At 41.3% G+C, this 25,843-nt stretch overlaps 2 protein-coding genes across 5 annotated transcripts in view; one reads left to right on the top strand and one right to left on the bottom strand.

Moving 5' to 3' along the window:
• CDH12 (cadherin 12) overlaps positions 1–25,843 on the bottom strand; it is a 721,954-nt gene that overhangs the window by 269,252 nt on the left and 426,859 nt on the right. For 2 of the 4 annotated variants that reach the window (XM_081014754.1, XM_081014753.1), the window contains one exon: positions 2,198–2,358. The gene's annotated coding sequence lies outside the window, so the exon portion shown is untranslated. Of the gene's footprint in view, positions 1–2,197; positions 2,359–2,572; positions 2,776–2,855; positions 2,933–25,843 lie in introns of those variants that run through there. The other 2 variants (XM_081014756.1, XM_081014755.1) reach the window with 2 other exon arrangements.
• LOC308481973 (tigger transposable element-derived protein 1-like) overlaps positions 1–25,843 on the top strand; it is a 449,404-nt gene that overhangs the window by 18,492 nt on the left and 405,069 nt on the right. The window lies entirely within an intron of this gene.

Raw genomic sequence — 25,843 nt, 5'->3', positions numbered from 1 at the left:
TTGTTGGTAGAGGAGATGCCTTGTATGAACAACGTTCCAGGCACAATCCCTGGCATCTCCATGTAAAATGATCAGGTGGCAGGTGATGTGAAAATAACTCTGTTCAAAACCCTGGAGAGCCGCTACCAATCACAGAAGACCCTACTGGGCTTGTTGGACAAATAGTCTGAGCAACTTTCTTTGGTCCCTTTGCAACTTCAGCTGGATTGTGGATACACACCAGTCATTCTACATATTTCCCCACAATCTCTCTGTCCTGTTGTCATGCCATTACCGTGCCCCAGTATGGCAGATGGACAGTGCATTCATATGGCATTTTCCAATGCAGTTCTGCAACTGTGCTTAAGAGCAGATCAAGTAAAAACTATGCACAAAGCATGTTCCATACAAGATGGTAGGGGGTGGATGGGAAATAACTATACTTCAGGTTCCAACTTCTCTCAAAAAAATTCTTAAAAAATAAAAAAGAGTTCCTAAAGAAAAAAAGATACACATGAATTTAATACATATGAAATACGTTCATTAAGAATATGTGTGCCTTATGCAATAATATTGTATCGTATGTGAAATGTAGACTATCTGTGCTTTATAATGACTAAAAGTTTAAGCTATGAGCCAGGAAGTACTGTTTAAATAGCACGACAAACTCATAAGGTTATCTTGGGATGTGTGTGTACCATACATGTAAAACACCTTTCCCTTCCTTCACACCAAAAATCCTGTACTTTATTAAGGATGCTGGGAACAATAGCTCAATGAAGGATAAACTACAGTTCCCAGGATTCTTTGGGTGTTCGTGTGTTTGATGTGCTTTAAACAAGCATATTTTGCCTCAAACCCTTCCTTACTTGAATGTCTGTCCACAATATGCTAATATGCAGGTATGTTTTAGAGGACCGCTGTAAAGATGACTAAAGTAATATGTGAAACATTCTGAAGACCTGATACGCACTACATAAATGTTAGCATTTTTGGTTCCATGCAAATAGTTAATGGTTTTAGCCAACTTTGAAAATTCACTAGCAGACAAAATGCCATTACTTATGTTACATGAGCTATCTTTGCACTGACTTTACCAAACATTTTCTTTTGTTGTATGGCACACTCTGATGTTTTCTAACAAAAACTGAGTTTTAAAGGCACCAGAAAGGTGACTATGCCATAGGCACTCTCACGTTTAGGCAAACTTTAAAACATTTTGCCACTTCCCCAGTCCACAAATCTCTTAGCTTTTAGTTCAAACCAGAATGGGATGAACACATCTCTGAATTTGCCATTGTTGCAGCCACAATTCGGCTGGCTGCCCAGCAGCAGCCTCAGATGTGTGCGTCTGAAGACTTTTACTTAAAAAGATTGTTAATCTTCCAGGACATGGTGCTTTCACCTGCCTGGCCCCCTTCTCAAATAAAACATCTCGACTGTCAGCAGAGTTCTCTTTCTTAACACACCACCGTGCTTGCTTTGTTCTATCTCTTCCCGACCTTTTAATCAAAATGACTATTCATGTCACACTTTATTAGTGCTGACAACTATAGATTTCATTTCCCGACCGCATCAGAAGCAATTTCCACCCTCTACCTCCAATGCAATTCAGCTGCTAATCTTGCAAGGGGTGGGGGGAATATTAGGGAAGATGCTGCATGTTTAAACCTAAAATTCGTATCTACTTCTAGATGCCTTGAATATAACTCATATATTCTTCATTTGCAACCCAGAACACTGAACAAACAGCCAGCCCCGGCATGCATTTGAATCCCCTCTGCCTGCCTCTGTTGCAAGACTCTGAAACCATGAGATCTTTATTGGGCTAGTGATGCTGTCTAATCAACATTTGAAAAGATAAGGTGTCTTTTACATGTCATATTCATGTGCCTGTACACAGACATATATATCTATGTATCAAATCAGTTCCATGGGATTACTAAAATTGCCAGTGTCATCAAATATCTCCTGTAAGAGTTTGCACTTTTGCAGGTACAGGTAAGAAACAAAACAAAATCACCATAGGTTCTCCAGAGACAATAGTTCTATTCTGGGATGCTTTCTCTCTAAACTAAACCCCTGTATTCCTCCCCCTTTCCCCCTTCCTGACACAACAAGCTGAGCTGCTGCAGTGCAGAATGTCAGTTTACTCATTTAGAACTTTCAATGCAGAAAATTCAGAGTGATGCAGTCAACCAGATAACGCAGCACTTACCTTAATTGAAAACCCTCGCTTTTGACAAAGCTAACAGGAGGAAGCACTGGCTCAAAATCAGCAGTTATTTGGAGGACAATCTTTAAGTTTTCAATCAGCACCCTCCAGGTAGAGATGCATCCTAGGCTGTCTTTTGCTGTTGACGTTGAACTCCTCACTGTCTAGAAAAAGGAGAGAGAAGGAAAGATAAGCTGGAATCCTCGGGAGGGAGCCGAGTAAGTGAAAGAGTACAGAAGCTCCATTGCTTAAAAGGGGGATGTTTGACAAAACGTGCTCAGGTCTGAAAGATCTTGTGGCAGCTACGATAGGTTTCTGTCATCTCCCTCGAGCCGTGGGATGATCGTTGACCTGATTAACACACAGCACACTCCTTACATGTGGAGAAAGCACCGGGAGGATAGTTGGGTTGCCGGGGAGTCGCGAAAGGCACCGAGGCCACTTGGGAATGTCATCTCTTCCAGATTAATAGATCTGCTGTTGCAGCTGAGGTTGTAATTTGCAAGGTGGGCTCTGCACTGTGCAAAACCCTCTAATGATTTCAAAAAGCAAAACACATTCCTGCAACACTGCCTTTTCCAAGGTGCATCAGCCTTCCGAACAGGTTATGGCTGATTAATTGAGCCGACGGATGAAGCCTATTTCATTATGGGATGCTCACAGTATGCAACGCTGAGGCGACTTCACATGCTCTCCTATATAAGCACAGAGACGGACACTCAGGTTCCAGCCGAACAGAAATGAAAGTGATTCCGGTGGGCAAATCTCCCAGATGGCAATTAACTATTGTTGGGTGGGAGGGAGGCAGGTTCCGCCTGGCACATTTGTCAGCGGGAGTAAGCCATTAAGCATGCAAAGTTATTTTTCCAGAAGAGAAATGCTCCTTTCAAAAAACAGGGTTATCAAGTTGGCAGAGAGCAACAGGAATGAGCAGTCAAATTCACTGAAATGCTTCAAAACAAGTCCCACTGCCACCAAAACCCCTCCTGTAGTTGACATTTGACCGATCATTTTTTAAAATGGGGAGGGTGTCAATGAATCAGTTAAATAATAAGTATTTAAAACATCAATTAATTAGATTATTTATTTGTACTAGGGATGAGAGAGGATTTCATTTCATTCCACAATCTGGAGTGAATCTTTCCAGTCTGATTTCAACAAATTGTACTGATATTGGAACACAGACGCGTGGACTAGGTTGCATGTCTGGCCAGAGCATGGTTTGTTCCAACTTACATTTCCACGAGTTCCTTTCTTTCCTTTAAACGTCTGTTTCTAGCTGCCAGAGCCACAAAGTACTATGCTAGTTGCCACAGTTGGGGGGGGGGGAATTAAGTAACTTCCAAGTAAACTATGCAGCACAAAATTAAACTATTGTATTTGCTCCCATAGGAGGCAGTGACGGTCACCAACTTGGGTGGCTTTAAAAGAGGATTGGACAAAATAGGGGGAAATAGAGTGTTTCAGAGACAGTTAATATTGTAGGAAGACTCCTAGTTTGCAGAGTACATGCAATGGATTTTGTGAAAACCTTCAGTGGTGACCCTGGAATTCGGTACGGTGAGCTAGCTCACCTTTGGTGGCAGATTTTTGGGTACCATTAAAGGGCACAAAAAAGTTTTTTTATAGAAAATGCAGGATTGACTTTTAAACCATAACTGTTCCATCCAAATTTCATCTAGTGAAAAATCAGCAAGTAAGTGAGCCAGCCAAAGTTAAACACTTTCAATGTAACCATAAACCAAACTTTGATCTTTAGATGAAGGGTGGTGAAGAAGAAGAAGAAGAAGAAGAAGAAGAAGAAGAAGAAGACATGCCTGATTAACATCCTATGGCCTTTTAAATGTGTTTGTGGGAGAGGTTTTTTTTTCCTTTGGTTTGGTTTGTTATGTATTTGCGTGCTTGTTTTGTAATTTTATATTGTGAACTGCCTTGTGATCTTCAGATGAAGAGCAGTATACAAACTTAATTGAAGAAGAAGAAGACGACTCACTTAACTAGTATAAAAGAAAATTAAGCATGTGCTTAAGTTTAGGAAAGTAATCCTGCCACACATCCATAACTAGCAAATGATTTATTTTCCCAGTGACCATTGCAATTATTTACTTATAGCATTGCATGTTGCTTCAGTGTATGAGATGACAGTGACCGTGATGTGACAGGTGTCACTGAAGTCTCCATCATGTGTACAGTGTCTCAGAGGATCCATGCCAATCACATTACTTGTATCTGCGGCTGTCGTCTGAACTTCCTCATAGCATTGCTGGTTGATGGCCAATGGGACAAGTGAGGCAAAAGGAGGGGACCAACAGTAAGGGGAGCTAGAGTCAAGGACAGGTGGAGTCCACGCTCCTCCCTCCTGAAGATGAAGGAGGAGGATTCCGACATGCAATGCCACACCTTCCCTTGGACTCATAGGTGGGGGCTGGTTGAGGGCAGACCAAGGTTTGTGGGGCCAGCCTCCATATAATGAAAGCACACAAGTTTGTGGAGTACTCATGACCACTTCACTCATCCCAGCAATGGTGTATAATGCACGACTCATGCTAGCCGCATGCATGATGCACAGCCCTATCTGTGTGCCAATAGACACACATAAGACTCTTCTGCACAAGGAGGAATAATTATTCTTCTTCTTCTTCTTCTTCTTCTTCTTCTTCTTCTTCCCTTCATTTGAGGATCACAGGACTATTCACAACATAAAAATACAGTAGTCTTCCTGGGAATAGCATTCCACAAACAGGGAATTCTCCACACATCTTTCAACACATGCGTGGATTGTCAGTTCTAGTAGAATCACATTACTGAGAATTGTATTTGATCAAATTTCAACCTCAAGGTGACTTTTAGCCATTGCCACAGCACAGTACATTGCCACTGGTCCCATCACCTCCTGGCAAATGGAAGGGGATGAAATGGAGGCAGTGAGAGATTTTACTTTCTTGGGCTCCATGATCACCGCAGATGGTGACAGCAGTCATGAAATTAAAAGACGCCTGCTTCTTGGGAGAAAAGAAATGACAAACCTAGACAGCATCTTAAAAAGCAGAGACATCACCTTGCCGACAAAGGTCCGTATAGTTAAAGCTATGGTTTTCCCAATAGTGATGTATGGAAGTGAGAGCTGGACCATAAAGAAGGATGATTGCCGAAGAATTGATGCTTTTGAATTATGGTGCTGGAAGAAACTTTTGAGAGTCCCATGGACTGCAAGAAGATCAAATCTATCAATTCTGAAGGAAATCAGCCCTGAGTGCTCACTGGAAGGACAGATCGTGAAGCTGAGGCTCCAATACTTTGGCCACCTCATGAGAAGAGAAGACTCCCTGGAAAAGACCCTGATGTTGGGAAAGATGGAGGGCACAAGGAGAAGGGGACGACAGAGGACAAGCTGGTTGGACGGTGTTCTTGAAGCTACCAGCATGAGTTTGACCAAACTGCAGGAGGCAATGGAAGGCAGGAGTGCCTGGCGTGCTCTGGTCCATGGGGTCATGAAGAGTCGGACATGACTAAGCAACTAAACAATAACAACAACACAGAGATGCAGGGTAGATATCCTGATTCAGGCAACATGGAAATCCAGCACCACAAAATTTGGGGTGGACTCAGTGGGTAATGGGAATTGCTGCATGTTGACTCTTAAGGGCAGGTTGGGGACAGGAGATATAATTCTATTACCTTCCCTAAATTGTAGTTAAACTTTAAACTTTTAAATTTAATGCTTTAGAGTAGGTGGAGGAATTGCAGCCTTCAAGTCACTGAATATCAAGTTGCCTACCCATCCTATTGCCAGTGAAGCTCCTAGGGTTGCCAATTAACGGGTGGGAAGTATAGCTTGGCTTAAAAAAGAAGTTCCTTTTGTTTTGGTACCAGTTGCCATTAAAAAGTCCCCATGTTTGTTTTACTTAGCCATTTTTTACACCACCCCTCTATGCAATAAAAGCCCTCTCAATAAGTTTACATAAAAGACCATGGAACAATTGAAAAGATAAAATACAATTCACTATAGCAGTGTAAAAAATTCACCAAATGAGCAATAAATAGCAGTAACAGTTAAATTAGTAGAATTATGCATGTGCAAAATAAAGAAGAGATCCTGACCGTAACAACAATTAGAGCATATGCATAAAATAGGCAAGAAACAAATTCTAGAGCATAAACAATAACAGCAATGTCATACATATAAATGATTGGTGAACCGTTGGCTTCTGAGCCAGAATTGACCCACCAAGTCTATTAAGTGTCTGCCAGCCTCCATACCATTTTTTCTCAGTGACACTGGCGGTGGTGTTGCTGCGGGTGATGGGTGGCAGGGAATGAATTCATTCTGCACAGACTCTAGTAGAATCAGGATCAGATGGCTTAGATGTGACCAAATGGGTCTTCTTCTGAGTAACATTAGCGGCTATTAGGTGAGCCCAAAACTTTTCTGAAAGCTACAGCCTGTTACAGTACAGGGGGATCCCTGTATAGCGCAGAACTGCTTGTCCATTTCCGGAAGTGCTTTGTAGCCCCCTGCTTTAGAACAAGTACTGGGCACTGCAGAGAATCCATAAAAATAACACTAATATGAAGAAGGCTCTGTTTGGTTAAAGTTGCATGTGATTGTGTGCTATGCATGACATTGCTATTATGGGAGGTTGGAAAAGGCGGAAGATTGAGAAAACAGCTGCAGCTCCACCCACTCTGGGATTTGTCCACACCCACCACTGACATGTGACTCCCAACAGGTTTCTGCTGAGGCAGTGTGGTTCTTGGGCCAAAAAAAAAAGGTAGTTAATGTATAATCAAGCATTAAGCTTTAAGCTCTAAAGTATTTTTTGGTAAGATAAGGTTAAATAAATTAAGGTAATTTGAATAACAGAATATGGGGAAAAGATGGAAAGGATTTGTTGAGGTAATTAGTAGGTTAAATTGTTAAGATAAATTATTTAATAAAAATTGAGAAAGATGGAAAGAATTTGCTGAAATAACTAATCAAACTAGAATACAAAATGGGAGGTGTGAGTAGGTCAATGAAACAAGCAAATGAAAGTTAAAGATATGTAATATGGGATTTGTGTCCTTTTTTTCTTTCTTTTTTTCATCTTTTTGCTGTATTGTTGCATTGGTTTTTATGTTTTGATTTTTTATTCTTTTTTATGTATTATAGTGTTGTTTTTAACTTTTTTCTTTCTTTTCTGTAATTTTGAAATTATTAATAAATATTATTTTTTTTTAAAAAAAGAAAATCATCTCTTAAAAAAACAAAAACAAAAAAAGGTAGTTGAGGTCCCAGTCATGGTGCCACCCACCTCATAAGTGACCAGAGTGAGGTTTGATAGAGCAAGCTCAAACAAACAATGGTTTGGATTAAAAATGGCTACAACCTGACTGCAGGTGTAGGTGGAATTTTGGCTCAGGCATTGGGTGTATATCTGTTCCAGCCTCCTGGCATAGGACTGAAACATTTCCACAGTGATGCCAAGGATTATGGCCTCCCCAAGCCCCTGATCTACTGAGGTGGCTGTCGAAAACTGCTGCTAGAAGCTCTATAGCCCATCTGCCTCACAGTTAGTTTTTGGACAGAGACTTCCACTGAGACCCTTCAAAGAGAGTACCCTGATTATGCTGCTGGTTCAATAATTGGGTGATGCACCACTTCACCCAAAGACTGAAAACTAGGATGCCTTAATGGCCCAAAGTTGTGATGTTTTGCTATGCTATGAGGAAGGCAAAAACCCCAGACCAGCCAATTTATTTACAGGCAAATTCCTTTCTGGCAAGTCCCACTGGGATTAGAAGCTTTGGATAAAGTGGACCTCCAGCTCAGCCGGCTGATTCCTGGCTCATGCAGGCTCATTTGGCATTATTTCCAAATTCCAGCTCAGTGGAAGATACTCTGGTGTACGTTACTCATTTTAACTCTGCCGGGGCTCAGCCAAAGCTGGTGTAAGACCCAAAAATAGGGGGCGGCAGAGTCAGGGCCAGAGAGGGTGGCTTTAGGCTGGACCATATGCCCATTTAGCTAGGTCACATGACATGGCAACTAGCCAAATATTACTATTTTGAAGGCTTGCTTTCATTCTTCCAAGACTGACAAAACAACAGCCCCACTGCTGAATGGAGTATGGATCTGGTGTATTTTTGTGTCAGCTTAACTTACAGCAGTTTCCTTTATGTAGCTGCTTATTCATAGGGTTGCTCCTGAAGTAAGTTGATGACATTAACATTTGCTTCAGTCTTTCTTCTGTTTTGTGACTGCTTCCCCCGCTCCCCTAAATGCAACCCTTCCTCCAAGTTAAAAACAAACATGACCCCCCCCCCACCAAAACACAGCAACCAAGCAAAATACTCCCACTGTGTTCAAGACATTCCTTTACTATGGATGACTAAGTCAAGAAATAAGCCAGACAAAATGAGTTACTGAAATGAACTACTGGGAATGTAATTGAAGACTTACAGTGTGATTACAGCCCCCCCCCCCAAAAAAAAGTATTTGTAAATCAGAATGTTTATGACAAATATGTTTCTGGTTATTGAGAAGGCTACAAATACTCCAAGTAAATAAAAGAAGAGATTGGACTGATATGTTTAAAAATATTATTAGATTTTCAGCCCTGTCCTGATACTTTCCCTACCCATTCTTCCTGTTACCTGGTTTCTACTATTGCTGCACCACACGTTTGCGAAGTTCAGCTGTCAGTGTGAAAAGTGACATTTGAAAGGGTGCAAAAAGGTCCATCAAAAAAAGTCCTACCTTCCTCTCTTTCAAGATCCTTTTCACACCTGTTTTTTTGCCATGCCTCACCTCACCTGCTGCTGTTTCAGCACCATTTTTGACTTGAAAGGACATTGGCTATATTCTTATTTTCAGCTCTATTGTTGTGAGCTGAAATGCATGTTAATGCACATTAAAGGTCTGTTCCTTAAATAAGCAAACAAGACACCTTGCTGTGTGATGATTTTTTTTTTAAGCTTGATGTTCATGAGCAACTCTGGGACAAAAAGATGTTCGATAAGTCTATTGCTATGCTCCAATGAGAATTAAGGGTTGCATGGAATGCTAGTCCCTACTCTGAGTTGACCCACTGAAATTATGTATTTGCACATTTAACTTAGGTCCACTAAATTCAAGCGTTTTCCTCTGAGCAAATTCAGCATGCTGATGTAATAATTAATGCAGTGCAGGTCTTCCAATGACTTGTGATGGTCCACATTAATCAGGAGATCATGTTCTACAACATATGTCAATACAGATAACCTTTGTTTAATTCCTAAAGGGCTTCCCTGCTTTTTCTGAAGCACTTTAGCTCTCTTGGGAATTCAGAGTACTTTCCAATGCCTTATCCCGATGTGTCTGAAGGGCACAACACCAGTACTGAAACGTTTCTCCTACGCTTCTGCATAATGTTTAGGCACTGGTTTTAATGTACAAAGTCTTAAATAATTCAAGTATGCATGCAACATGGCTCTTGTCAAGACAACCAGCACTTGCTCCATCTCCAACTCCAGTGCATGTACTACATCACATGTGAAATAACCCTTTAGGTCTTACTTGCCCAGATAGTCCCAAGGTCAGGACTTGGGAATGTGTGGTCCTCTAGAAGCTACAAGACAGTATCAGAACCTAAGTAGAGCCTGATGAATCAGGGGAGTGGCCCATCTAGGTCCACTCCCCTGTGTGCACTTTATGTTGGTAATCTGAATCAACCAACCTGCTGCTCATTGATCATTTGGCAGGGTTAACCAAGGTTAAGGATCACCCTATGGCTTACATCAAATCAGGGTGTCACCTCCAAGACCACAATTTTGGGAGTGCTATTGCCTATCAGCCCCTGTCTGGGTATCCAGACAGAAGCCCCTCCCCATGGATCCCTTTGAAGGGATACCTTTATTCCTTAGAGTGGGAGGTGGGCCCAATACCACCACCCCTGTCCAACTAGACTGATCAAATGCCTTAATCCACCATGAAGTTGTAACAATTGCTGTGAAGGATGGGAAAAACCCCAGACGACTCCAATTCACCTGAAAGCAAATTCCTCCCTGGCCCTGATTCGGCAACCAAAGACTTCCATAGCCAGGTTTTACACAGGGCCTGCCTGCTTACTCTCCAGCAGTCCTTAGAACATAAAGGGTAGCTGTTATGTATTCAGTGGTCTGTGTTTACCTGAGCCAGAGTCTGGACTAAGGATTCTGAGCCCCTGTGTTCTGATTCGATACATCGTATCCAATCACAGAACTTTTCAGAATTTGAGCCTCTGCCATTGGCCCTTAAACTCCGAGTCATGATTCGTAGCTTGGAAATTTAGACAACCAATCACGTTGAGAGTGGGAGTGGCCCAGGCCTTCAGAAATGTATATAAGCAGTTGCTTTGCCCCTGTTGTCCAGTTCTGTTAGTTCAATAAAAGTTCACATTGTTATCACTGTGTCTTGCCTTGTGTGAACCCACCTACCCACCTACACTTCAGTAGCAAAGGCTGAGACCTGGGTGCACCTGGTTTTTATAACCAGGGAGCAGACCAGAAGGAAAATATTTTCCCTCTGGTCCACTCCCCAAACTGCACCCCCTATCTCACCCACAATTGGCTGCAATTGTGGACAATTCCCAGCAGGCAGCAGAGCCTGTAGAGGAGAAAGTGGTGCCTCCCCTATCTGCACCAAAGCCAGATGACTGTCTTGAACCATCGTGGCCATGCCAGACCCCAACCACAGCTCCCCTCCAGCTGGTGGTAAGCAGACCTTGGCAAAGGCTGGAGGAGAAAATGCCAATCCAGACCAACCAATGGCCTGACTCAGTACAAAGGTGCTTTATACATTCTCTATGTGCGCTGCAAGTTAGTTTCCATTTAGTAGTTATGTTTTACTGATTCTGAAGCAGAGGCAAAGGAAGAAAGAAAAGAAAAAAAGAGGTTAAGAGTCTTGCTTGAGGCTAAAAGGGGAGAGGTAAAGGAAAACAGGCATATTACAAGAGAGCAATGCAAGCAGATGGGACAATTATGGAGATGCCGCAGAATATAATGACGCAGTGCTGGTGAAGAATTTAACACAACCATCGTAAAACAGGTACTGTCAGCAGTGCATTACCAAAAAATTGATCCTGAAAAACATAATGCATTGATTTTGTTTAAAGTGCACTTTTGCAATGTTTTCTACATTCGTCTTCGTCCTTAAACAAAAATAATAATCTATGCAAACAAATCTGATATCAGGAAGCTTGACATTTTCTTATAATGTATTTCCCTCCCTTACCCTATTTTCAACTGAAGGCCTCTCAACTTAAGGTTCGATTAACTGCATGTGAAAGAAAATAATAATGTATCCCTCCCCCGGCATCATTAATTGCAGAACATAATGGGGATTTCATCCCCCACCCCATTTCAAGAAGTGGATTCCTACAAAAGCACTAAAGCCCTCATAGACTCTTCTCAGCCAACAGAAACATTCCCATCTACATCAGTGGGTTTTTCGGTGCGTGACAACCTCAATATCTAGCTGTGAAAAAGGAAATATCCCACCAATAAATCATCTGTACTTCTTTCGTAGAGACAGAGGGCGAGTCACAACTTGCTACCCTTTTATATAATTAAAGGCTGGTTCATGCCAAACACCAGCACTTATTCTCTCTGCATGACTGTGTACTCATGCATGCAGCCCCCTGAACGGACTTTAGGTTGAGGTCCTTACACATGGGAAGCGTCTTCCCAGCATGCCAGCAATCTGAAAGGGGGCAACTACAATTGTGGTTTGTGGGCATCCCCTCATGAACAGCCTGACTACAACAAGCTCCTATTAGTGATATATTGAACCCACTCAAATCAAATTTGCGCCACTAATTATGAAGAAGGGAGCGAGGTTGGATCTCGTGTGTTTTTCACACACAAGCAGGCTTGCAATGTTTTGAAATATTCAGTTTTTCAGCGCTGCTTGGAAACTGTAGGGCAGTGACATGTCACCCCAGAACAGCATTGTGCATCATGTTCATAGTGCATCATGAGTCCTGCTGCTCTGGCTCATATGAATGGCTGTCAGAATATAAAAGAGGCTTCAGTAACCTCACATGTTGACAGAGGCCAGGCAGCAAAAGGTGGCTATTCCAATGGGGCATATCTTCCACTCCCCACTCCTTCCAATGTGGAATTGGAATCTGATGCTGATTTGTGACCACACTGGATTCCTGGGAGAACTAAAAAAAATATGTATCAGTGGGGGCAGACAGTAGGGCTTGTTGATTCAAATATTGAGATTGGATTCTTTTTCGTCATGTTTTTTATCTTATATACATTATATACATTTTATCTTATATACATTGGATAAAAAAGACATTTGAAGTTTTGCATTTCTCTTTATAAATTCTAGTAACATTTATTATAAATATATATATATATACTGAGATTGGAAACACAGACATACACAATGTGGGAGGGTGATCTAAAATGAGTTGGAATGCAGCTATCAAGAAGGGAGGGCAGTTTTCACAGAGACCAAGTAAGAGGTTAAAGCAAGATCTGAGTGTGTATTATGGCTGCCAATCTCACCTGCCTGGTCTCCTGAATGCTGACTGTGCAGGTGCAGAAGTGGGTCATCAGCTCCAAAAACATGTTGTGTTATCAATTATGAATGGGGCAAGAGCTCCAGAGTAAGAGGGCTAACTTGTAATGAAGAAAGTGCCCAGCTCATGAGTATTATGAGCCATGAAAATACAGATTGTGATATTCACCAACTTTTGTCAGCACCATTCCAGTAAAGTTTACCCACCTAGTCATGTACCTACAGATCACAATCACACTGAGAAAAGAAGTTGGTGTGGACCACAGTACTGGATTAAACCCTGTGGAGGCCCTAGGCAGTCAAAATCTTGGGGAAAGGGAGACCCTCGTGCAAAAGCTCTAGTGGGATAACATTGAACTAAGAAACCTTGATTGTAAATTTCTTTCAAGATCAAATCAGTATTATTTTGATATACCCGTTGACACAGGGCCCCTAAAACGCATGGGGCCTATAAGCCAGTGCCTACTCTGCCTGTTTGGTAATCTGGCACTGGTAGATGATCATAAAGTGATTAGGCCACCTAAATAATTTTCCCACCCTCAATGCTAGCTTTTATTTAAACTGAAAGAGTACTTTTTGATCTATAAGGATGATTTCCCACCAACCAGAGATGTTGCTTCTCTATCAAAGGCTGCTCAATTCCCCCCAGTTTCTTGGCAGGAACCTCCGAATGGGCTTCAAATATTGGTTGGCCTGTCTCTGGATTTCACCTGAGGAACAGACACGAGTGTGTGGATGCTCACACACACACCCGTATCATTTTGGACAGTTTGGGCTTCCCTTCCAACTCTTCTAAATGTTTTATCAGAGCAGAAAGCCCCAAGTACTCTTCAAATTTTCCTTTGGGAAAATGCTGGAGGCAGCAATGGTGCTCTCCTCTCCATTGAAGTGAAGAGGCAACCCGCTGCATGCATCGACACATCATATTTTATAGAGGAGTGGCAGTGTATTTTATGGAGGAGTGGCAATCTAGTTTGTTAAGAAAATTCCCAAACTCAGATCCACGGGAGATTCTGGGTCATTTCTCTAAGGTTGTCTATCTTAAAGTTTTTATGCCTACCACATTTTTAAACTTAAAATCCATTGCTGTATATTGTTTTAAAAGTTTGTTTTGCTATTGGGACTGTAGTTCCATTTGTGTTTCACAAGCTGGTCTCCGACCGTAATAAACTTCATGTTCATGTGAGTGGCAGTGTTAATTTGCTGCAGCAAAAGAAAGAAAGAAAGAAAGAAAGAAAGAAAGAAAGAAAGAAGTCTTGTAACATCTAAGAAGACTATTGCTGCATGATTTCATTGTGTGCATGAAAAGCACACATAAATGTATTGCAAATGTCAGCTGAGTAGCGTACGTTGCCGGCGCCTGACATCATCAGAGCCTACACACCCCGACCAGAGCCAAGCGGGTCCAAGTTGAGCTGCCTGCATAGCCAGCCAACACAGCCCGTGAAGGGCGAATCTCCTGACACCCATAGATAGAAGCACCGGGCTGTGCTGGGATCACCTCTTGTGTGCCTCCCTCCATTTTCTGCTGCCTGTGGTGGGGCGGGGATCCCCACGGAAGCGGCGCCTGTGTGGGGATACCTGGTTGTACCCTCTCCAGATTTTGCGCCTGGGGTCATGGCCCCACTGGCCCCCCCTCCTCCAAATGCAAATGTGAATAAGCTACAGGGAACCAGGCAGAGGGCCTTCTTGGTAATGGCACCCGCCCTGTGGAACGCCCTCCCATCAGATGTCAAAGACATTACCTGACATTTAGAAAACATTTGAAGGCAGCCCTGTTCAGGGAAGTTTTAACGTGTGACACTCTGATGTATTTTTAATCTTTATTGGAAGATGCCCAGAGTGGCTGGGGAAACACAGTCAGATGGGCGGGGTACAAATAATAAATTATTATTATTATTATTATTATAAGGGTCCTGGTCAGGTTGTTTCCCATTCTTTCTATGCCAGTCATTATGGAATGATTGCTTGGGTGTCGAAGACAATTCTGTCTCCTAGGTGGCAAAAGATGACTGTCAGAGTTCTGGAGGAGGGTGGTAATAGTTCATGCAAAATTTAAGCATTTTCTCAAATTATGCTTATATTAATTTTAAAACAGTTATATTCTGATTTAAAGTTCTTACAGCATGGCTCAAAATGCAGCTGAACCACTTGCCAGACCATTTAAAAAAACAACGCTAACAGTTAGCGTCTGAATTGGAATCAAGCCAGAAAACTGAAACAAGTAATTCTAAATAATCGAAAGCTGAACTGAACAAAGTGGGCAGGGGGATAGTTCAATTCCCTGATTGTCAGTGAGATTATTTTCAGGATTAACTAGTTTCCTGGCATAAGCATATGTAGAAATAGATTTTTAAAATCCTCTTGATAGTGCAAAGCTTTTTTATGTCAGTATTATTACAGGATATTGTCATATCATTGGATTAGAAACCAATACTCCCCCTCCCCCTTTTTTTAAGGAAGAGTGAGGCTTTCTTCCATACTGGAAGTAGAGATGAACAAAACAGTCAATTTTGGTTTCTATGGCTGCATTCAGATGTGAGGATTCTTTTGCTGGTTTTACTGGTTTTAATGCCAGCACTTCTGTCCTGAAATGTAACATTCCTTTGACACTGCAGTACCTGTTGCATTGTGGAACTGCAGCTTTCTGATTTGTGTATCACCATTTTGCACTAAATTTGAAAGGGCGGGAAGACCACGCCAAATTTAATCATGTGAAATTGCAATGGAAAATGCCCAAATTTTTCTGAATTAATTGTTTTGCAAATGATCTGTTTTGGGGAATAATGAACATAGAAATGAGCACTAGATTTCCAGACACTGTTTCTACATAAAATATAGAAATTATCAGGTAAGGAACCATCAGGAAAACAGAATAATGTCTGAATACAGCATATTTCTCATATTTTCCCAGTTTTGATTTCAATTCTCCACATTTCTGCACCTGTTTGCATTTCAGAAAAAAGTCCTCCAGAAAATTTATCAAATTTTTACTACCAACTTTTCATCATATACACGTTTTTTACGCAATTTTGCTTTGCAAGTAATTTCCTATAATATAATGCATTTTTGTATATTTCCACCAATATGTGCCTTTTGATGCACACTTTACCAGTGTATATGCACACTCTCTGGATGAATAAGCAGCAGATCATAGCGCAGTATGCATCTCCCAAAATTTTGACCCAATGGTAGTAGAATGTCAGCTATCAACCTGAATTTCATTTCAGGCAGGAGATTGCAGCAGTCCTAAATCAGTCACTTCGAAACACACTGAACTGAGGAGGAGAAAACAGAAACAGAAGTGAATGTTGATCAGTCTACAGACTTGATCCTTAAAGACCTGTGCTCAAATCCTTCCTATGATACATATTCACTTGGGAAGTTGCTATTATTGATCCACAATCCTGAATCTATAAAAGCAGGAGTAACAGTAGTTTATAACATAAATCACAAGTGTTTGGGCTAAGCAAGCTCAACTGAGCTCCTAGTTTGGGGATAAGCATCCCAAACTGGCTGGAGTTTTCCCAGATCCCTTCATTCATTTGATTGCTTGGACGTGAATAAGTGAAGCTGTGGAATACACCTGAGTTGCTTGCATGTGATAGATATCTATATTAGTCAATCTGATTACCGCTACCTGAGCATCTCTTAATTGCAAGAATGATGTGACCAGCCGCAGCAATGGCAGAATTTTTACAGCACTATTTGATGGTTTCCTGCTCTCTTCTACTGATAGCATGTGATGAATGCATCGGAATGGTAACTATGACAAGTCCACTTTTCTTCCCTATTCAGCAGTCATAATAGATAAAGAGATAGCGGAATGATGAATGCATGCATACCAACCACAGTGTAATGGCAACAGCAATCGGAGGCATGGAATAGGGGTGGTTTAGCAATGCAGGCTTCCAATGCAGAAAACAGCTCTGATTATTAGAGGCTTCTGTTTTGGATCTGGGGAATGCAGTATTCTAACTCCTGCGTAAATGTACCGGTAACTTATCGGTTGCTTCCAAGAGGGATAAGGCATATAAAGAAGACATTCTAAGAGTTTTTCTTTTCTTTTTTTGAGAAAGCAGCAGCAGCAAACACTCAAGTGCTGTGTATGCGAATTTAATCCAAATGCAAGGAACAGGTTGCTATATAAAATCCCCCTGCCGCGGTGACGCCATTGCTGCAACAGGAAGAGTGGCTTAATTATTGATCTTTGTCATTGCTATAATCAACTCAAAATAGAACATCAACCTGTACTTTTATATATATAATAGTCTAAATATAGCTGCCATCATAGCTATTTTTAGACAGAGGACATTTATAGAAGGTGTCTGAAATGTTCTTTAGAGCAACACAGTCTGCCTCCGCTTGCCAATTCCACAGTCACCTTCTGGAATGCTGTTTGCTAGCCATGGTTTATCAAGGTATCCAACCTTTATTGTCTTGGTGTCTATTTTAAGATGCCGCATAATGCCTTGGTATTGTATTCTGTAACAATGAGGTGGAGTGGCTCCCTCCTGCCCGGAGAATTGTGCCACCCTTGGTTTTAAACAAGGACCATTTTAAAGGACAGATGGAGGCCCACATAATCCCACAAAACAGTCTGCAAACAAGTCCCATTGCCAATAGCCAACACTGCCTTCACACACTTCTTGCCCAGGGGACAGCAGCCAAAGGACCAGCTGGTGTTCCTCAAGAATCAAGATTGCCTTTCAAACTACCAGTTTGCTCATCTTCACCACACAATCCAAACTCATCCTACTCTTTGGGAATTTCTGATACATCTGCTGCCTTCAAGAAACTGGAAGGTTATGAAATGGTCTTCCCATTATCCTGGTAACTTTATCGACTTCTGTCAGATGGCAAGTGGTTGATTCCAGCTTTGAGAGGTGTGCTTCATTATTATTAACTTTTTCCTGGGGTGCCACGGGGATACGGATATCCCTAAACATTTTGTGAATAGTTACAGATAGGTAGCCGTGTTGGTCTGCCATAGTCAAAATAAAAAAAATCCTTCCAGTAGCACCTTTAAGACCAACTAAGTTAGTTCTAGGTATGAGCTTTCGTGTGCAAGCACACTTCTTCAGATATCTGAAGAAGTGTGCTTGCACACGAAAGCTCATACCTAGAACTAACTTAGTTGGTCTTAAAGGTGCTACTGGAAGGATTTTTTTTATTTTTTCATTTTGTGAATCTAAGTTTGGCCTCATTGAGGGGCAGTATTTCAAATGAGTAGGAAAATGAGAGTACCCCTAAATATTTTTTTAAGAAAAAAAAGCGCTGATTAATTTGATAGCTGCTGACTTATGCCATGAAGATTTTTATGGTTGAAATGTATCATTGTTTTAATTTTGTTTTTTCTTACTTTTAATGTCTCCTCGAGAGGGCGTGGGTGGGGAACCTCAGCCCCAGTGCTGTATGTGCTGCAACCCCAAGCCTCTATCTACTCCCCAGGACTCTCCAGGCCAAGCATCCTCTGGTTTTCCACTGTAATTTCCCTGTGGCTTTCATGGATCATGCCAATATGTGACAAAAGAACTGGCACACAGTTCTTTCCTGCCCTTTTCATTGGGTGAATCATGAGGGAACCGAAGTGTGTGTGCACAATGATGTTCACTGTTGTGTTATAATTGTGCCCCCTTGGTGTGATTTAACAGTTCACTGACACAACAGATAATGCAGCATAAAAGGAACATTAGAAACTGGGACCAAGACACTAGCTTTTTAACCAGGAAAACTAACACAATAATCCACATGTGTCTAAATGTATACTATGACTCAACAGGTAAGGGGTATGAGCAGTATACCGTAAGTCCCTTGTGGCTCTGTCAGTTCAATGTAAGCAATAAGAAAAAAATAACCTTGTGCAATAACAGACCCTCTAAATGTCCCTATTTTCCAGGGACAACCCTGAATTTACAAAAATTTCTGATTTGCTCCCAGATTGTCCCACTTTTCCTTTCTATGTCCCTATTTTCATTAGAGAAATGTTGGAGGGTATGGTGTTATGTGCCCACTTAGCCAAGGAGATAAGTAATTATACAACCTTTAGAAGACAACTATACAACCTTCCAAGCCATCTGAAAGCAGCCATGTATAGGAAAAGTTTTTGTTTTGTTTTTTAAAGTTTAATATTTTATTATGTTTGTATATATGTTGGAAGCTGCCCAGAGTGGCTGGGGCAACCTAGTCAGATGGGTTGGGTATTATTATTATTATTATTATTATTATTATTATCCCTATTTCTATCAGAGAAATGTTGGAAGGTATGAAATAAATCAGATGGGTTAGGTATTATTATTATTATTATTATTATTATCATCATCATCATCCCTATTTCTATCAGAGAAATGTTGGAAGGTATGCAATAAGTTATTTTCTTCTCTCTCTCTCTCTTTCTCACACACTCACATGTCTAAAAGGTAAAGGACCCCTGATAGTGAAGTCCAGTCGTGAACGACTCTGGGGCCACAGCGCTCATCTCGCTTTACTGGCCGAGGGAGCCAACGTTTGTCCGCAGACAGTTTTTCCAGGTCATGTGGCCAGCATGACTAAGCCGCTTCTGGCGTTACCAGGGCAGTGCACAGAAATGCCATTTATCTTCCCACTGGAGCGGTACCTATTTATCTACTTGCACTTTGACGTGCTTTTGAACTGCTAGGTTGGCAGGAGCTGGGACGGAGGAATGGGAGCTCACCCCACCACGGGGATTTGAACCACCAACCTTCAGATCGGCAAGCCCAAGGCTCAATGGTCTACGTCTAGATTCCTGCATTGCAAAGGGTTGGGCTAGATGACTCTTGGGGTCCGTTCTAGCTATACAATTCTATGGTTTTATGATCCTTCATCTAGGTAAGCAAGAGGCATTACTTGAATGCAAGGTCATGTTCCAGCCGGGCAAAAACACTTGAGGAGGATGTGAAGCAAGGCCTGTTGTGGGTGTGGCCGAGGAGAGGAGGACTGTGGCAAGGGGAAGTCCCAAGGGCCAGAGAGAGAACTTTAGAAGGCTACATTTGTCCTCTAGACTTGAGGTTCCTCACCTCTGCTCTACATCTCTTGGAACTTAAAATCACCCTGGAGGCCAAAAATGGAAAGGGTGCATTTAGAGGTCTTCACGGAAGGTCATGGTATCTGTAGCCATATTGGTGTAAGTATAGCAGACAATGACATGCCATGTTAACTACCTTAGATATGTAGTGGCCAGCAGAGGCTCTGTATAATAAAGACGTTAATAAAATGTGCCATTCTCTGGTATGCAAATTCAACAAAAGCTATTCTAAAAAGAGGGTGTGAGTCACACAGTTACAGAGCTATTTTTCTATAGCTCAATACTAACTGTCAATATACAGTGCTCACTGGTTCTCGGGCTCCAGCACCTGAAATAAAGCCCCTGCCTCAGCAAATTTCGTAATTGAAGTTTGTTAAATACAATCGGAATGTTGCTGATGCCACCATTTCAAAGAATGCAAGTTTATTTCGGGCTCTCAAACATTTAAGTGTCATTCTTATCATCTGCCATATTTCCATATATTTCCCCTTTGGAATCTTCTTCAAGAATACAGTAAATAACAACGATTCTGAATGCTCTTTTATGGCTTAATTAAATGTACGCCAACAAAAAGTGGTGGACAGCAAACTGACTCATCACGGTGACATTTGCACAGGGCCCATGAGAAATCACCTGGATGCATGTATATCCGTCCCATATCATTAATGATACAAAAGACCCAAATTTACTTATTTATGATTAATACTACATATGAAATATTAATCCCTGCAAGAAAAACCAGAGCATAAATAATATATACGCCTAGCCTCATCCTGACCAGGATGAGATTTCTTTAAAACAGTTTAGAAAATAATTAAGCTGCCTTGTGATACAATAACTTGCCCCGGATTCCAAGGCTGTTTCCATACAAACCTCTCAAAAACAATTTATTAAAAATGATTAAAATTATTAACTGCATAGAGCTGTAGTTTCACTCTGAATACCTTATTATCACTTTATAGCTAAGGTCATGATCCAGCCAGATTTTAGCTCATTCTTTCAGCAAAGTAAGCGGCTCACATATATGTCAAACAAAGCTTTAGTAATAAAGAAAACTGTAACAAGGTAACACACCATCCAAGAGAAACTGAAACAACATCATGAACTTAACCGAACACACAATGGTAGGGGCCGATTCCGGAGCAGAACACCAGATGACAGACATTCTACTCTGCAAATTAGGCCCCGGTGTTTTTCTAACACTCTCACACCAAAATCAGTAGAACGTGAAAGAGTTGTGCTAGGCCATGCCCTATATTGCTAATAATATAAATTTACATTTTTAGATTAAACAGTAAAGCAATGATCTATAGCAGCTTGTGACACTTCTTAAAATTAATTCAAAAAATGCTCCTACTTAGTCTTTCATCGTCCAAACTCTGTTCCAAATGTAAGGGTTACTGGAGCAGGATAGGGAAACAGCAGTAAGGTTAGATGAATTATTTGCATTGGCCTTCACCATTAGATGATATCCACAAGATTATCCACCTCTGAACCATTACACCTTTGTTGAAGACATTAGAGGAGCTAGCTGACAAACCACAAATGGAACAAGTCACTTTCAAAGGACTCAAGTGTGAAATTGATGTTGGGTTAACAAAACTACACAACTGTCATTGGTTCAGGTACCAGAGGAAACTCACATGCATTTCCATCCATCTTCGCCTCAAGATGGATATGGAGTGTCAAGGGTTAATTCTCTTTCAGGTTCTGCTTCCTCAGGTGTGCAATCTAAACATAAGATTCTCCCTGATCCCCTTGTTGTGGACTAATTCCCACTTCAATAGTAAGCCTCCCAAGGGGGCGAACACTGTATTTTTTTAACCTTGAATCCTCTGCCAAGGTGGATAAATATTCCATCTTTCTGGGGTCCTGCCTATTTTCCCAAAGTGGATGTTTCTGACCTCACTTTCTATTTTACAATGATTTTCTCCAGCCAAGTAATTTGTGTAAAGATGCATATATTAAGGTAAAATTTACACAGAAATTCATATATTAGTGAAAATTGCATACAAAAATTGCTTTATTATTATTAATAATAATAATAATATTAATATATTATCAGAAATGTGTATATTAAGAGAAATTTGCACTTACATATTTGCACTTACAATTTTGAAGAAGTGCAAATTTCTGGGGGTGACTGTGTTCCAGTTTGCATATTTGTAAAGCACAAATTAGACTTTCAAGTCTAGACTGACCTCTTTAGAGTCACGTCTCATATATAAATGTGTGTGTGTGTGTGTGTGTGTGTGTGTGTGTGTATCATCTTCCCTGTGGTATAAGGCTAAGATAAGACACAATTGCAAAATGGGACTGGTTCAATAACTGGCTATTGTAGAGTCTATAATGAGAACTTGAACAAAGTTTTCCTGGAGCATAGTGCTTGAAATCTCTTCTGCTCAGAAGAAGAAACTTCAAAACATCCAAGGTTCAAGTTGCAATTGGCTAAGCATTTCTTATCTTTTCTTCTCAACTTGTGTTTGTTCTTTGTTAAACCGTATCTTAAGGAAGTCTTGACATTTCTACAGATGGATAGCCCCAGATCTCTACAACAAAACTGTAAATATATCACGTGCTGACCTATTTCACGATTCCCATCCCCCATTCTTTGTGGTTTACCTGAAAAATTGATAAGACGGTTGATGCTTTTTCTTATCAAGCTGCTCAGGCAGAAACGTCTTTATCTCTCTCCTTCCCCCCCAATGAAATAGGTGTGCCTTTAAAATCTACATGGGCATGTTCAAATTCAAAAGGTATCATCTTTTATAATAACGAAAGAAGAAAAGCTTCACCTCTTCAGTTTCTGCCAATCCATTTGTTAAGAGACGTACAATACTGTCATACCCTGTCTCGATTTTCCCGGTACAAAATTACAAAAACCAATCCAACTTCAGATTTGATTCTGGAATGTCCTGTTCCCCTCATCCAGCACCATCACTGAGTTTGAGGAGGAAGATGTGCCCAACACTTACTTCCGGGGTGGCGCCATCGGCAATGGCGGACTCCCTCTGAACTGGAGGGACTAGCTCCGCGGGAAACGGGTCTTCTCCGCTACGGCGAAGCGGGGACCCTTTCAAAAATCACAGGCGGATGAAGCCTGTGACCATGGGACTCGGCGGGCACCTTTAGCGCCCCCCCAACTCGCTAAGGAACCCACTAACGGGCTCTGAAGTGAAGAGGGGGAAGTGGCGCGGTGCTGTGAGTCAACTGCTATTTCCGTGGAGCGCAGCCGCATAGCCGTTGCCGGAGAGCGCTGCCTTTTTCCTGGGACAATTTGGACTCTAAAATAAGCACCCGTGAGTACTTAGACTTTGAACAACTGGACATTAGATGGGGACTTGCGAGCAGAAAGGAATTGGATCTTAAAAATCTATTTCAATTTGGTACGGAATGGGAAGGTCTAAACAGGAAGTCAAGCTTCCGTTCTTCTGTAGACAGAATAAAGCAAAGACAATGTAATCAGAAAATCGCTTTTAAAGGATTGGATTTCATCATTTAAAATTGTGGAACCCCCCTTCGACAGCAGGAGAAGAAGGGGGATCTTTTTTGGACTGTTTAAAGTGAGTTTAAAGTAAAGCAACTTTCCTCCGTCCTGATCCTGGAGCGGGGTGTCAGGACTGACGTTTGAAGTTCATTGACCAGAGACAAACGTTTTTGACAGATAGCTAAAAGAAGAGAAACATAGTGATTCCACTGTTTCCCTTCGCATTTCAAAGGAGCAAATATTGACAAAGTATCTCAAAAAGGGAAACTTTGTTGCAAGATCAAGTAGAAGTTTTCCCCCTAGAGGGAGACTGTGAAACTGTAACCAACTCCAGGGAGCCGGCAGCTGTTTACAGATTACAATCGTGGGAATAGGCATTTGACCTTGCAGGACAATGTATTCAGAAGCTTTGTTGTGTGCTTTCTACAAAACAAATGCCCTACTGGAACAGTTACATGAGAAGGTGAATTTGATGACGACTTCGACTAGAAATTTTGAACAGGCAGTGGGAAATTTTGAACAGACAGTGGGAAAATATGTGGAGCCCACACAGGAATTAAATCAGGAGTGTGTCCTGACAGAACAGGCCCAACAGGAATATGAGTTTTCGGATTTGACAAATGAACTTGGAAAAAGCCAGATTTGGAAAGAAAAAGTTTGGTTTGGCTTGGAAATGGGGGGCTGGATTGACCCCCCTATGCTGGGATGTTTGGACTTTTCAAATCTGGCAATGGGCCGTGAGATGTTTGGGATTGTGGGGGCTCTTAATTTTGGAGGGTCTTTGAAACATGCTTCTAAATACCATATGGAGTTCAGTGCTGAATATGGAAAAGGGGCTGATCTGTCAAGAAGGGTTAAAAATATTGCCAAGCTGGAGTTACCACGAGCAGGAGACAAGGGAAAATACAGTTACAAATATGAAGAAGAGCTGCGAAAGGGACATGGAAGAGACTTGAGGGCCTCGGATATAAGGTTGCCAGGTTAATGGGCCAGATCGATGGGATAATAAGGACTGACAAAACCCGGAACCAGGAGGAAGGGACGTTGGATGAAGATTGGATCTGTTTGTATTTCTTTTTTTCTACCATTAGAACTGTTTTATAAAATTGATGAATGTCAGAAAAATGTTGGAATGAAATTACTCGGCTTTAGTAAAGATGTTTAAAGAATTATGAAAGAATATTATGGTTATGAGAAGTTGGTAAGGATAAGATTTAAGTTTTAAGCTTTAAGGTTTATTTTCTTATAGAAAGATAAGATTAAAACTGTTTAGGGTAATGTAATGACAGAATATTATGAAATATGGAAAGGATTTGCTGGGATAATTAATAACTAGGATACAAAGAAAGGGAGGAGGAGGAGGTCAAAGAAAGAAGGTAATGACAGTTGAGGATTCGAGAATAATGAATTTGTTTTTAAATGTTCTTAAATTGTATTTTTGTTTTTTTATTCTTCTGTCTTTTTTTCTTATTTTTGAATTTGTATTCGTATGGTTGGAAGGGGTTTTTCTTCTACTTTGTTAACTATTTTTATTTTGTATTTTCTTCTGCTTTTATTTTATGTTGTAACACTTTGAAAATTTCAATAAATATATTTTTTTTTAAAAAAAAGATGTGCCCAACACTTGCAGCCAGTGCTCGCATTTGCAGTGATGCTATGCACTTGCACAGTAGCCCATCACCAAAATACACAGATCCTGATTTTCATCAGAAGAGTGTTAGAGGGTTATATCAGAGCAGGCACAGTGTTGCCCAAAGTCCTGTGTGTATGTATGTGTGTGCAGCACCAGATTTAGGTTCCCCTGCACTGAGTGCCAGGGCAAAGGGACACAAAACAACAACAACAATTTCAAAAATCCTACATTTATACAGGTACCTACTGAGAAGATGGGACGTGGGTGGCACTGTGGGTTAAACCACAGAGCCTAGGACTTGCCGATTAGAAGGTCGGCGGTTCAAATCCCCGTGACGGAGTGAGCTCCCGTTGCTCAGTCCCTGCTCCTGCCAACCTAGCAGTTCAAAAGCACGTCAAAGTGCAAGTAGATAAATAGGTACCGCTCCGGCAGGAAGGTAAACGGCGTTTCCGTGCGCTGCTCTGGTTTGCCAGAAGCGGCTTAGTCATGCTGCCCACATGACCCAGAAGCTGTACGTCAGCTCCCTTGGCCAATAAAGCGAGATGAGAGCCGCAACCCCAGAGTCGGTCACGACTGGACCTAATGGTCAGGGGTCCCTTTACCTTTACTGAGAAGATCTATTTAAAAAGCAACTGTGCCAAAAGGAATGAACGAATTTACTTCTGTGATACACATGCCTGTTGCATTCATTGACACTTTGCACAGCCTCGTGTCTACTTAAAAATATTTTTAAAATCTTAAGTGTACACCTAAAAATATAATGTGTGAAAAGACATAGGTGGCTCACAATGGCTCGCTTCCTAGATTGTAACGAGTCATAGGACTGGCTCCAGACAACAGGCAAAATACCAAGAGTGGCCCACTCTGTCTATGATGGCAGACAGACTGCCACCGGGAAAGAGGGAGATATATATTCCTGTGACAAGAGTTGTAATGAGATGAGAATATGGATC

This window comes from Podarcis pityusensis, assembly GCF_964106645.2.
Source record: "Podarcis pityusensis genome assembly, chromosome: 7".
NCBI classification, from domain to species: domain Eukaryota; kingdom Metazoa; phylum Chordata; class Lepidosauria; order Squamata; family Lacertidae; genus Podarcis; species Podarcis pityusensis.
Note: the sequence above shows the minus strand (reverse complement) of the source record. Positions and strands in the feature narration are given on the sequence as shown.